This window comes from Protopterus annectens, chromosome 11.part0, assembly GCF_019279795.1.
Source record: "Protopterus annectens isolate FY-2018-M chromosome 11.part0, PAN1.0, whole genome shotgun sequence".
NCBI classification, from domain to species: Eukaryota; Metazoa; Chordata; order Ceratodontiformes; family Protopteridae; genus Protopterus; species Protopterus annectens.
In genome coordinates, this window is record NC_056745.1 from 104483286 (window position 1) to 104496559 (window position 13274).

Here is a 13274-nt window from a genome sequence, read left to right on the forward strand (position 1 = left end):
TTACTAATAACTATTACAATGCATGATTATCTTCCACATTTATATGCTGGTAAATTTTGAATGTTTATATGCTGATGAATTTTGAATGTTGCTGCCATATATATAAGGAATAACTGAAAAAATATTCACTCCTTTTTTGCTGCATAAAGTTACTATCAACATAAAATGAACTAGGTACAAGAATTATTAAATATATTTTGAGGAAAACAAGCTATTTGTGTAATTTATTTTTGTGTTGTTTTCCACATAAGTATTATTTATTACCTTATTACTCATAAAGGAGGTTTTAATTTCCTCATTGCCATGTAACTTTTACCTTGACAGGGTCACTCGTGAATGAGACACTGGGTCAAGTGGACTTACACAGTTAAACACAATCAATTATTTATTATGCCCAGGATAAATATCACTGTATTTCCCATTAATTAAATTAGTAGTTATTCTATATTTACTATATTACATGATGTATAAGTTTAATTAACAGGATAATTATGTATATACATGCAAGAATTTAAAACATATTTTATTTATCCCTACCATGTATATGTCAAATTCTTTTCCTTATATATACATCCATCCATAATCCCTTTTTGTATATGGGGTGAGAGTGCCACAGATATATATATATATATATATATATATATATATATATATATATATATATATACATATGTGTGTGTCTATAATGAATAATCAGTAGTGAGACTGCTCAAAATACAAAACATCAAACAATCATATTGGCCAATACCTTCATTACCAGCTAAAATAATCTAATGAAACCTATCTGATTACCAAAAGAGAAACAAAAAAAAAAACACTGTTATGTCGGGGCAAAGTCCTTCCCCCCAGGCCACCAGAAATTAAATATAATTCCAGGGTTGCACAGACACATCAAAAGGTGAAAGTCCTGAATTATGTAATGTTTGATCTGCTGAAGTTTGATTATTATATAATTCGACCAATGCTACTACCAGTAAATATTACCCAAATTTCCATAACCTATAAATGCTCACAGTGACAAATAATAAATCACCCATATGTATATATACAAACCATATATGGAAGACACAATCAGAGCGAATTCATTCCACAATTTTGTTTGCTAAAGCCACAGTTTAAATATTTTTTTATGTGCATGTATGGGGTTTTGAGCCTGTGTCTGTGTCCTCCAGTATTTACTTACATACAAGTTTTCTGTCCATTATCATGAGTTATGTCTTGGCCAGTGTATGTGTCAAGTTAGCAGTCTGGAGAAGTATGTGTGTGTGTGTGTGTGTGTGTGTGTGTGTGTGTGTGTGTGTGTGTGTGTGTGTGTGTGTGTGCGCATGTATGAGAGCATTGACAGGAACATCTTAGCACAATAATTACAAATGATTAGGACTAAGGAGGTAGACTGAAATGATTTATTATAATGCTCTGTAGTTTTTTGCTCTTATACTTTTAGTCTTATTATATTTAGGGCCACTGGGATGACAAATGTGGTTAAGTAACTTGCCTAAGGTAATTTTGTATGTAAATATCTTTCGGCTTTTCCCGGTTAGGGGTCACCACAGCGGATCAACGGTCCACAGATTGATTGACAATGGAGTTTTTACAGTGTTGAGTTGCCAGCCTGGTGCCCAACTTTCACAGTAGACATAGAAACGCGTGCGCACGCACACACACACACACACACACACACACACACACACACACACACACACACACACACACGGGCCTACCTGCATGACTTTTTAAAACTCACTCGACTGCAGGGAGGACATGCAGACTCTGCACAGATGGAGCTCCAGCTGAAAAAAATCAAACTGGAGAACCTCTTGCTGTGAGGTGACAACGCTAACCGCTGCACCATCGTGGCCTACCTAAGGTAAAGCATTCAGTTCTATTTGTATAACTTAGCAGCTTATCATCTTGGACACTAAACTAGCCTAATTTCTCTATATCATTACTGTTTCCCCTGATGAAGTCTTTTGTCTGTTGTACTGTTTAACTGCCACAGACTGCATACTTCTTGCCTTGAATACAATCTATCTTTTGCTGGTGCCACTAGTTGCATAGTTTCTTATTTATATCTATACCCTCTAGTTAACTTTGTGTGCATATACTGCTAATTGTTTTTATTTCCCATAATAAATTGTTAGTTTTGTTCTTTATGTTGCAATTTCTGTGTTGTAATTCCATTAAATCATAATGAATGAGTTTTATATGGTAGAACCTTTGTATTGTAAACTAAATAACATTCTCAAATAGTATTGAATATTCTACATCCCATCAGTCATGAGCAGACCAAAATAGTAAAAGCAGCTTTGCTAGTAATTATGAAACTTGCTCCCCAGTTAGTTTTAGATTATTCTCATGTAAAACTTAATTTAGGGTTTGCCCACTTTTATAACTTAGTAAGTGGAATCAAAATTAGAAAAATATGCAAACCTTATATTAACTTACCTTTACTAATGAGATAGACCATATTTTTGACCTGACATAGGAAATGCCTCATACTCAAAGATACTGAATTACTTTTAGAATCCACTAACACAATCCCAAGAGATACATATACATTTTTTATTTAGAGGATAAGCTCACCCCAGTATCTAGCAAAGGTAACCAACAAAATGTTCTACAACTTATGCAGATGTCTTAGCTGAATCCCCTATGAAGAAAGTCAAAGTTCAGTCTCCACTTGGACCTCAGACAAAATACTGACAACATAGCCACACAAGCACATAACAAAAGGGGTACTGAGTAAGAACTGAAATATATATATATATATATATATATATATATATATATATATATTACTATAAAATGTGGAATGGAAAAATAAATCCTGTTCAGAACACCAGAAAAAAAAAGAAAGTAAAAGTATGTAACACGGCACAATGTCGAATCTGCTGAACGAGTTCAGCAGATTCGACATTGCCGCAGAACAGACCACATGATGTCAATACAGGAGCTCAGGTAAATGAAACTCCTATACCTTACATCACGTTTTGAACTTTCAGACACAGAGATGTTCAGCAACACAGAAAATCGAACATCTGTCTTTCGATTTTTGATCTGCGGATAGGCTTACCACCTGTCCCACTTTGCGAGGGACAGTCCCTCTTTGGGCAGTTGTGTCCTGCAAAAATATTGTAAAAATGGCAGATGTCCTGAGATTTTAGGACAACATTATTTCCAATATTTTATGTAATAGTTGCATCAAACAGTTTTTCTGTAGCTGAAACACCTAAATGTTATAAGAAACAGAATAAGCAACTAAAATACTACAAGAATAAGCTTTTATTTAGGCAAAAAATGAGGTTCTGTCCTTTGTACTGGCTGTGGGTATGTTTCGGTCTGCTAAATCTGACGTTTGTACCAAAAATGTCCCACTTTGGGCATTTGAAAAGGTGGCAACCCTATCTGCGGAGCATCTCCGTTTGTCATTTTAATAGTAAACCATATATATATATATATATATATATATATATATATATATATATATGTATATATATATCTCCATGCACAGACACACACATCTCCAAACCCAGTTGAAAATAGCTCTATCAAGGGCAGCACACTTCTAAGGATGATAAAGCATCCTGCTAAAACCAATAGTATAAGGATTTGTTAATCTGCTTTTGTACTCACAGTAATAAGCAAGGAGAGGGTCACTGTTAACTGCTTACTAGCAGCTATAATTAAATACATACCAGTGGCAGTGAGATGGTGCTAGGACAACCAGCACAGATATCACGCTGCGGTTTTCCATGTTGGGGTAAATGATCTTAGATGCGCTATGCATATTTAGAAGCAGCATGATATTCCTAGGCCTTCCCTATACGTGCCAGAATGATGTACATGAAGTTCGTGTCTGTCTTCTCCTCAAATGGCATTACATTTATGGGCAACAATTCTTACTTTAATAATTATCTCCATTACTCATGGCATACATGGGAAATCTGGTGTCTGCCTCATGAAAGATGTGTGGTTCCATTGGATGCATTGTATTTGATGGGAATGTGAGTTCTGAATACAAAGTTTTCAGTTTCCATAGTGTTTTCTGAGCTCACATGACAAACAATAAAACTGGAGTGCTGAAGGTGGCCAACTATCTGTGCCCGTGACATAAACTGTCTAATACAGAGACTTCTTTGCTCTTGGAGTATATAGGTACCTGCATATTGACTAAGGCCTGGTTTTAAAAGTGAAGTACATCCCTTTAATGCTTCTCATTGTTTAAAGTTCAGTGAGATAATATATGTACAGGATAACCACAATATAGAACTAACTGATACTATAATAATGGAGAATGGACTTACCAGCACTACATCCATGGCTGTTCCTCTCAACTGTCTAGAGTTTGCAAACTATCCAGATTTTAGCCTCATATTTTTGGTCTTTTCTTCATAAAAAGTATGTTTTTTTTCTGGCAAATCATTGAGGGATGAAGTGAATAAATAATGACAGACATTTAAGTTTAAGACTTCAAATCCTTTAAAAAATACATGTTAATGCAAAACCTTAAAAACAACAGTAACAAGTTTCTGAAGCATTGAATCTACACAAAGGAAATGTTTCTAGGGCTTTCATCCATTTAATGATATACTAGACAACATTAGAAAACTCATGCATAAAGTAAACACTTTTAAAAGTCACAGAAAATTCATATGTACCAAAACAGCCAATACTATACACCATTACAGCCCCAAATCTTATACTAATAAACAATTTAATTAATATGTATTCCTAATATATAATAAGACATAATTTTACATCAAAGCCTAGATGCATTAATTTTCAAAAGACTATTAACATAAATAAAGTCATTTAATCCCAGGGGCTGGAAAGCATTTAAAAAAGATCTGCCAATAAGTCACTTGGCTGCCTAATTTTGTCTTCTAATCATCCCCCATGTTCCTGGACTTTCACATTCTTGAATATAAAAAATACATATTTTTTTTAAAAAATCTCTACAGCAAACATTTTCGGCCCAATTCTAAAAGACTTGCTCTCAGTAAATTACCACTTACACTGACAGCAGGCTGAGAGCAGGTGTTTTGGAATCTGGCCAACTATGCAAGCCTATTTATAGATAGGCCTTATACCAAAGTAAGTCACTTAAATTGAGAACAAGTCCTTTGGAATCTGACCCTATGTCCATAAAGAACATTTATTTTATTCTGCTTATAAATACAAAATACATTTTCATATATTATGCTATGTAAATGAAGTTCAGTTTTTCAAACAAAAAATGCTGGCTGCAATTGACATAACATTATATATATATATATATATATATATATATATATATATATATATATATATATATATATACGGGTTACCGTCGGTACACCGAACGGCCACAACATCGAAATCCACTTCATCGACAATACCTCGGAACATCAACACACGGAGAGCCGACAATCACCACACGTTAAGGAACCGTTAGGCCATCACCGTGAAGTTTGCCCGGTACCCCCGCGGTAGTGCGTTCTCGAAGTTGGAATATTAAGTAAGGGGAATGTGGGGGGGGGTGAAGCCCCCCATATGTGTGTGTTTGTTTCCTTGGAGGAGTTGGAGTTACGGATGGCCAAACGGTTCCTTACCGTATGGTGATCGTTGGCTCTCCACGTGTCGATGTTCCGAGGTGTCGATGAAGTGGATTTCCATGTTGTGGCCATTCGATGTACTGATGGTAACCCATATATCTTTATATATATATATATATATATATATATATATATATATATATATATATATATATATATATTACCCCAATGATATTACAATTAAACCTACTATTACTTTTAACATTTTTGTTAAGTCCCATTATTTTTACCATCGAATTCTCATAAATACAATCACATTGGTGGCATGCTCCACATTTACTCATTCCTAAATTAATTTCTCTCATACGTTTGATATTACTTTCTGCTATAGACTTACCTTTTTACCTTTCCTAAAAACATAATGTATATTTTCTCCTAACGTACTGTTTAGCTGTTAGTTACTGTTTATTATACCTTGCAAATTGTTTCTCATTATTTCCTTAGGTGTATTATTATTCATGCAATAGTTTAATTTCATTACCCTTGTAAAATTCATTTTTCTTACACACACTTTTGTCATTCTATACTATATCGCACCTGATGGCTTCGATCGAATCAACCTGTTCTCATTTATCTCATTCTCTGTTTTACTAATTAAACGTTTTGGATATCCTCTATCTTCTAACATGCTCTCTAATAACATTATTTCATTTTTAAACTTTTCCTTTTCCAAGACTATCCTTGATAGTCTAACCATTAATCCTTTAACTACTCCCAGTTTTTGTCTATGGGGTGACTTCTAGAAAATGACAAATAGGTATTAGAAATGTATCTTTACAAAAAAAAACCTGTTGAACCATATGTCATATCGATCACATTTTTGTATAAGTATTATCTAAATTATTAATGCTGTTATGGAAAGCATATGTAAACTTTAAAAAGTCCACCATATTATTAATAACTGTCTTTCAGCTTTTCCCGGTTAGGAGTCGCCACAGCGGAACTCCGGTCCGCTAATGATTGGCAGTAGATTTTTACGTGCTGGCTTGCCGGGCCTAATGCACAACCTTCAATGAAGGAACGCCCATTCACGCATGTCGACACACAGAAGACGCTCTAACTCAGAATAGAACGTGCAATGTCTAACTGTGAGGCGACAACGCTACCGCAGCACCACCATATTATTAATATAATCACAAAATTCCTGAAATTTCTGGTCATTACCACGGTTACAAAAACGTGTTAAAAATTCACATATAGATCCATTTTGTTGTAAAAGACTGATTTAAAAATATATTTGCATTCACAAAGCCACATTACAATGTTTGCATATAATGGTACAGATACTATACCATTAGCTATACCCTTTTTGATTAAAATACTCCCTGTCAATGTAAAATAGAAATTATTCCTCAAAAACTAATTCTATAGAGTTGTTAATATATTTACAACAGAATTGGTATGTGTACTGTCACTCATTATGCCCTCTTTAAACCCTTCCATGCTTTGACCATGTGGTATGGAAGAAAAAAGATTCACCATAGCTATGGTGACATACATAATGGTTTTGTTTGGTTGAGTCAAATAATGAAACATATAATTTTTGGTTTACTAATGCAAACCCTGGTACTTTATAAACTTTCTATGTTTGCAATAACAATATTTAAAACCTGTCCCTGATGTTGGGGCTTTGTCCCTCTGTTATTTTTGGTTTTGTCCATATTTCGTATGCCCATGACCAACCTTCATGATAACATGATATTTTCCTACTGTTCCCTTTTCATGACATCTGCCAAACACAAGAACATTTTAGAGAAAAAAAATCATCTTGAAATTCATGATAGCACAGTTTCTCTGATGGTTTCAACTACCTCAGCACTGATTGGAATAACTATAGTGAATAGATTTCAGCAGTAAAAAGAAACTGGAACAAATGGCTATTATGTATCATGATGCATAGATTTCAATACCGAAAAGAAATTGGAACAAATGTTGGTAAATCCATTCAGTAGAATTTTGTTTTAGATATTGTATTATTCAGCATGATGCTGTCTTGTGTCGTAAGTACCAGTATCTCTTCCCTTGTAAAATCAGATTATAATGCCATCATATTAACTTATAAAACTTAGACCATACTAACTCATAAAACTAATACCCTAAGCTTTCTTTGAAGGACTAGGAGATGAGGCTCTGTTACCCTAACAAGTTAATTCTGAGAGGATGGCTTCTTCAGCTTGCTCGACAGTTGCATTTCAAAATTCGTCCCTGTTAAATACAAAGAAACATTGAGATTCAATAAAGTCAATAAACAATTGCTATATTAGAGCTACAAAATTAACAAAATATGAAAAAGAAAAAAAAAGTACTATGAATCTTATAAAACATGCCTAAACCAATATGTCAAATGACGTTTTCTGACTATATCATAGCTGCTTTTGTCAGGGCTAACCATATCATTTATGCAATATAGCCAATATAATTAATTGAAAAACACAAACTAAACTGTAAAATCTTTCTTACTACAAAAATAATTAGCAGCAATCATTTTATTTTTCAGAGGGAGCAAGACATTTACACCCCAATAAGGGTGCCTTCTTCCTCCCACACCCTTACTTGTATATGTTAATTCTGAAGATTCACAGCATAAGGAGAAATGGAATATATGAGCAATATTCCACATTCTTCAAGTTTATAATGGAGGGCTCAAACAATTCAGTAAAGGGTTGCTTTCTTTTTACAGATAACCTGCCCAATGTTTCCTGGAATTCATTAATTCCAGTGCCCTGGACCAGCTTGTTCTTACCCCCACTAGAGGTAGCAACATCCTTGACCTGGTCATTACTAACATGGACGACCATTGCTCTACACCAATAGTCAACTCCTCAATGGTTAGATCCAACCAGAAACTAATCACCTTGGAAATCCACATCCCTCCCATTACCCCCAAAAAGGTAACCACCATGAAAAACTTCTCCAAAGATAATTTTGGGCTCCTAAAAACAGAGGTGGCTAACTTCATGGCACCTATGCAAATGGAGATCAGTTGCATGACCGCTGAATCATACACCAGTGCACTGTACGAACACCTACACAAATGCATGGCTCTCACCATACCCAATAGAACCAAGATGCTCTCCCCCCAAAAAAGGAAGCCAATCTAGTGGTCCACTGTCATAAACAAACTCTGCAACACAAGGAGGAAATTGATGCGGAATAAGGTGAAGTCCAAAGACTGGAAAAACTCCCTTATCAGCCTTAAAAAAAGTTGAGATCCCTCATCAAATCCTCTAAATCTAGCTATGAAAACAGAATTGCAGCAGATAGTAAAGACAACCACAAGGCCTTCTATAGTTATGTAAAGAATCTCCATGGCGATGCCCAGATTTGCTCTGAGCTACTGTACAATGGTACCTCCTATAGCGAGCCAACAGATATTGCCAATATACTGGCCGACAGATTCAGTGCCAGCTTTACCCCTCCCCCCAAGAGACCAGTCACAATACCAGTAGATTGCCAGGCACCCAGTATTACTGCTGCACAGGTTAAAACAGCACTGTCCAAGGTCAAAAATACAGCTTCTATGGGACCTGACAATATCCCTGGCTGTGTTCTACATGAACTACAGAGTGAACTGGCACCTCACATATGTGCCCTGTTCACTCACAGCCTCATCTAAGGCTTTGTTCCTACCAAATGGTGCATTGCTACAGTCATCCCTCTCCACAAAGGAGGAGCAACTACAGACCCTGGGAACTATCACCCCATTAGCCTGACGTGTCTGATATGCAAAGCTATGGAACGCATCGGCATGGACCTAATAAACAAGGATATAGATAATCTCCAAAGTCTGGATCCCACACAGTTTGGTTTTGTGAGGGGTAGCTCATGCCTGCTCAACTTGGTTGACTTCTTTGAGTCAGTCACCAGAACTGTGGATGAAGGCAAGGTGGTTCATACAGCCTACCTTGATCTGGCCAAGGCCTTTGATACCATTCCCCACTTTGTGATCATAGAAAAACTCACTAAGCTAGGCATCAACCCCTATATTACCAGGTGGGTTGTAAACTGGCTCACAGATAGAACCAACAGTGTGAAACTAGCTGACTCCAAGTCAGACTGCCAACCAGTCATGAGTGGAGTCCCACAGGGTTCCCTCCTGGGTCCTCTCCTGTTTGGTATCTACTTCTCTGAAGTCCAGGCCAACACAAAGGGATTCTGGCTGACAAAGTTCGAAGACGATTGCAAGTTGGAAGCTATTATTAACCCCAAGTGATGTTGACATCCTACAGAAAGGCCTCACTGAGACCAACAACTGGTGTCAGAACCATGGCCTTAAGCTCAATGCCAAAAAATGTGTCATCATCCCCTTTGGGAAAAACATGGATCTCATGAATTACCACATTGATGGTAGTCCACTGAACACAGAAGGCGTTATAAGAGATCTGGGAACACAGGTTGACAGCAACCTGTCCTTTGACCACCACATTGCCACTGTGGTCAGAAAGTCCTTCTATGTGGCACATCTCATTACTAAGGGTTTTGCATCCAGGAAGAAAGAGGTCATTGTCTCCCTCTACTCTTCCCTCATTAGGCCAATCATTGAGTACAATGCCGCAATTGTCATGTACCTCACTAAATACCTGCAACAACTGGAGAGGCCACAAAAGTACCTCACAAAGAGGATCTTAGGCCTTAAAACATTTGTCCTATATGGACAGACTCAAAAAACTCCAACTATTCTCTGGCTCATATTGCCTACTTAGAGGTGATCTCTGCTTGACTTACAAAGCCATGTCTGACCCAACTCTGTTAGAAATGCTACATCTAAAGAAATCCCAATCTCTCTGCACCACATGGCCAGAAACCTCAACCTCATTACTACAATCAACAGAACATGCTGGAGGGACAGGTTCATAACCCAGAGACTGTCCATGCTATGGAATAAACTTTCCATACAAGTCAAGCAGAGCACCTCACTGGCCCTCTTCAAGAGAAATCTTGATGAGTGGATGGGAAATAGAAAATTCACCCCAGGGATCACTCCAGTGGCTTTACTCGACAATGGCACTGGGAACTAAGGTCAGGTGGCACGATGCCATGGTAATCCTATGGGCTAGGCTTGTAAAGGCTCCAGGGCCATTAGCCTAGTACACACCTATGAACCTATGAACCTATGAACAAATTAACTTAATTGAAACAACACTATCTTGATATTGCAACCAGATATTACTTTGCAGTAAATTGTTGCACAGTATTCTGAGCTGTGATGAAAACTACTGCAATATGTTCAAGTATGCTAGATTAATCTACCGAAATTATTAATCAAAACTATTAAAAAACTAAGGCTAATAACCTTACATTAGCATCTAAAGGAGAGGGCAGTTGCATTTTTTTATAACTGTATTGGAAAATATGTTTAAGTAAACTTAAAAAAAAGCTATACTAAATAAACATCAGAAATTATTAATAAGAACTATGCTAAGGATAATTATAAACCAACATTAGCACTGAAAATTGAGAAGAATAGTTTTTTTAACTATATCAGAAGAACAATGAGTAAAAGTCACCAATGTAGTACCTCCATGGATAGAGCTGCACATTACATCAAAGCATTGTTAACATAGTTTTCCAGTCATTGCTCACAGACTTTCAATGACTAACAGGGGGGGGGGGGTCATACACTTTCAGTGTTCACCTCAGCTTTTCATACATTAGTTGGTGGTACAGTGGTAGCGTTGTCGCCTCACAGTAAGACGCTGTCCGGTTCGACTCACAGCTAGAGCGTCTTCTGCGTGGAAACATGCGTGAATGGGCGTACCTTTGTTGAAGGTTGTGCGTCAGGGCTGGCAACTCGGCACGTAAAAATCAACTGCCAGTCATTAGCAGACCGGAGTTCCGCTGTGGCGACCCCTAACCGGGAAAAGCTGAAAGACACAACAACAAGTCTGCCAGCAAGGTGCTCTAACACGATTTGACCATGGGTTTGTATTGTGGCCGCAAAATGGAGCTGCTCGTTGCTCATGATGACCTGGCCACATGCAGAGGCAATAAGCATGCAAGTGCGTATAGTGTTGGATTGGCCACAATCGCAGATCTGGCATTTCTGAAACCCCAAATATATGAAGTAAAGATATTAAGATGCAATGATGGTAAATAGGGCAATTTAAAAACAAGAAGAGTGACATCTGTTTTGAACTCTAGATAATATTGTAAGTGAATATAATGGTGCCAAAGTGCTCAGCCAATTTGATTTAAGGTCAAATTATCATCGACTAAAATTAAATTAAAAGAATAAAAGCAGTTCAACATCCTGACTTATGTATAGCTTGTGAGGTGGGAATCACTGACTTTTGCAGTACACTGCATATCAGAAATATTCCATCATACAGTATAACAGGTCAACCAAGGGATAAAAATGTGAAAAAATTGATGTGATGAAATAATTATATCTGAGAACAGCTCCGGAATGCAAACAAATCATACATGGAGAAATGTAATGCATAAAACAGTAACAAAGATAGCTTTTTGGATGTTCCAGTTCTTCATCAGATCTTTGAAACTTTATTGGCAAGCTGCACCAAAAAAATGATATCACTCTAAGAAAGGCGGTTGAAACAGTTTAAGAAAATGGTTTAAAACTAAGTATGAATCTAATGTATCAGTATTTTAGTTCTCTGGTTTCATATTATAAGATGGAGGAAAGTCACCACATCCCCAAAAAAGTAAAGACTACACATGACACGCATCTACAGATTAATGCAAATCAAATAAAAGGTCTGCTAGGCATGGCAAATTCCAACACAAAGAACATCAGAATCACAAGTAAATAACACATTTGACAAAATTGTTGTAAAACAATACAATCATACAACATTTGAAATGACAGATGCACTGAAATGACTTGGGCAGTTAGAACAAGGATTAAGCTTAGAGAATGTGAGGTCATACTTCACCCCAAAATGTGAGGCACGTCAGAAGTTGATTCAAGTTTAATGGACATGGCAGCAATTCTGAGTCAAGGGGAAGATGGCAAAGGAAAAATAATAGCTTATGGATGCAGAATATGGTCAGATGTGATGCAGGGAAGACATATTTCCTAACAGAAAATGAAGCATTAAGAATAATAAATGCCTATAAACATTTTCATGTACATTTGTCTGGAAAAATGCTTATATAGATAACAGACCACAATGGAGTGATTTTAAATAACCCAGTATCAAAATCTACAGTTATAATATAAAACATTCACTGTAGAACCATCCCCATTAGTTCAGAGCAAAATATAAAGAGGAAATAGAAATGTAGGTGATTACATACTGACGCATCCAATAGACATAATACATGTCATGACAAAAATTAAACATTATGTGAACAATAGCAAAATATTTAGAACCAAGGGTCTTGACTCTGAAAGAAATAGAAACAGAGACAAGTGAAACAATGCTATGTAAGTAATGCATCGCACAAGCAAAATAAAGATGATCCAGATGCAGAGACTATACACATCTGTAAGAAATGCAAATATGAAATAACAGTTTCTACATGCGGCCGATAACTAATTGTTAAAATGAGCAAAGCTGATAATTTTCAAAAAAATATGCAGAAATAAGCTGTATAGATATTGCACATGAAATATAAGTAGGCGTGGCAAAATCAAACTCCATGAATAGATATGATAGGAAACATATTACACGATCATTTACACTGCCAGACCAATAGGCAGTTTGATTCGCGTGTTCC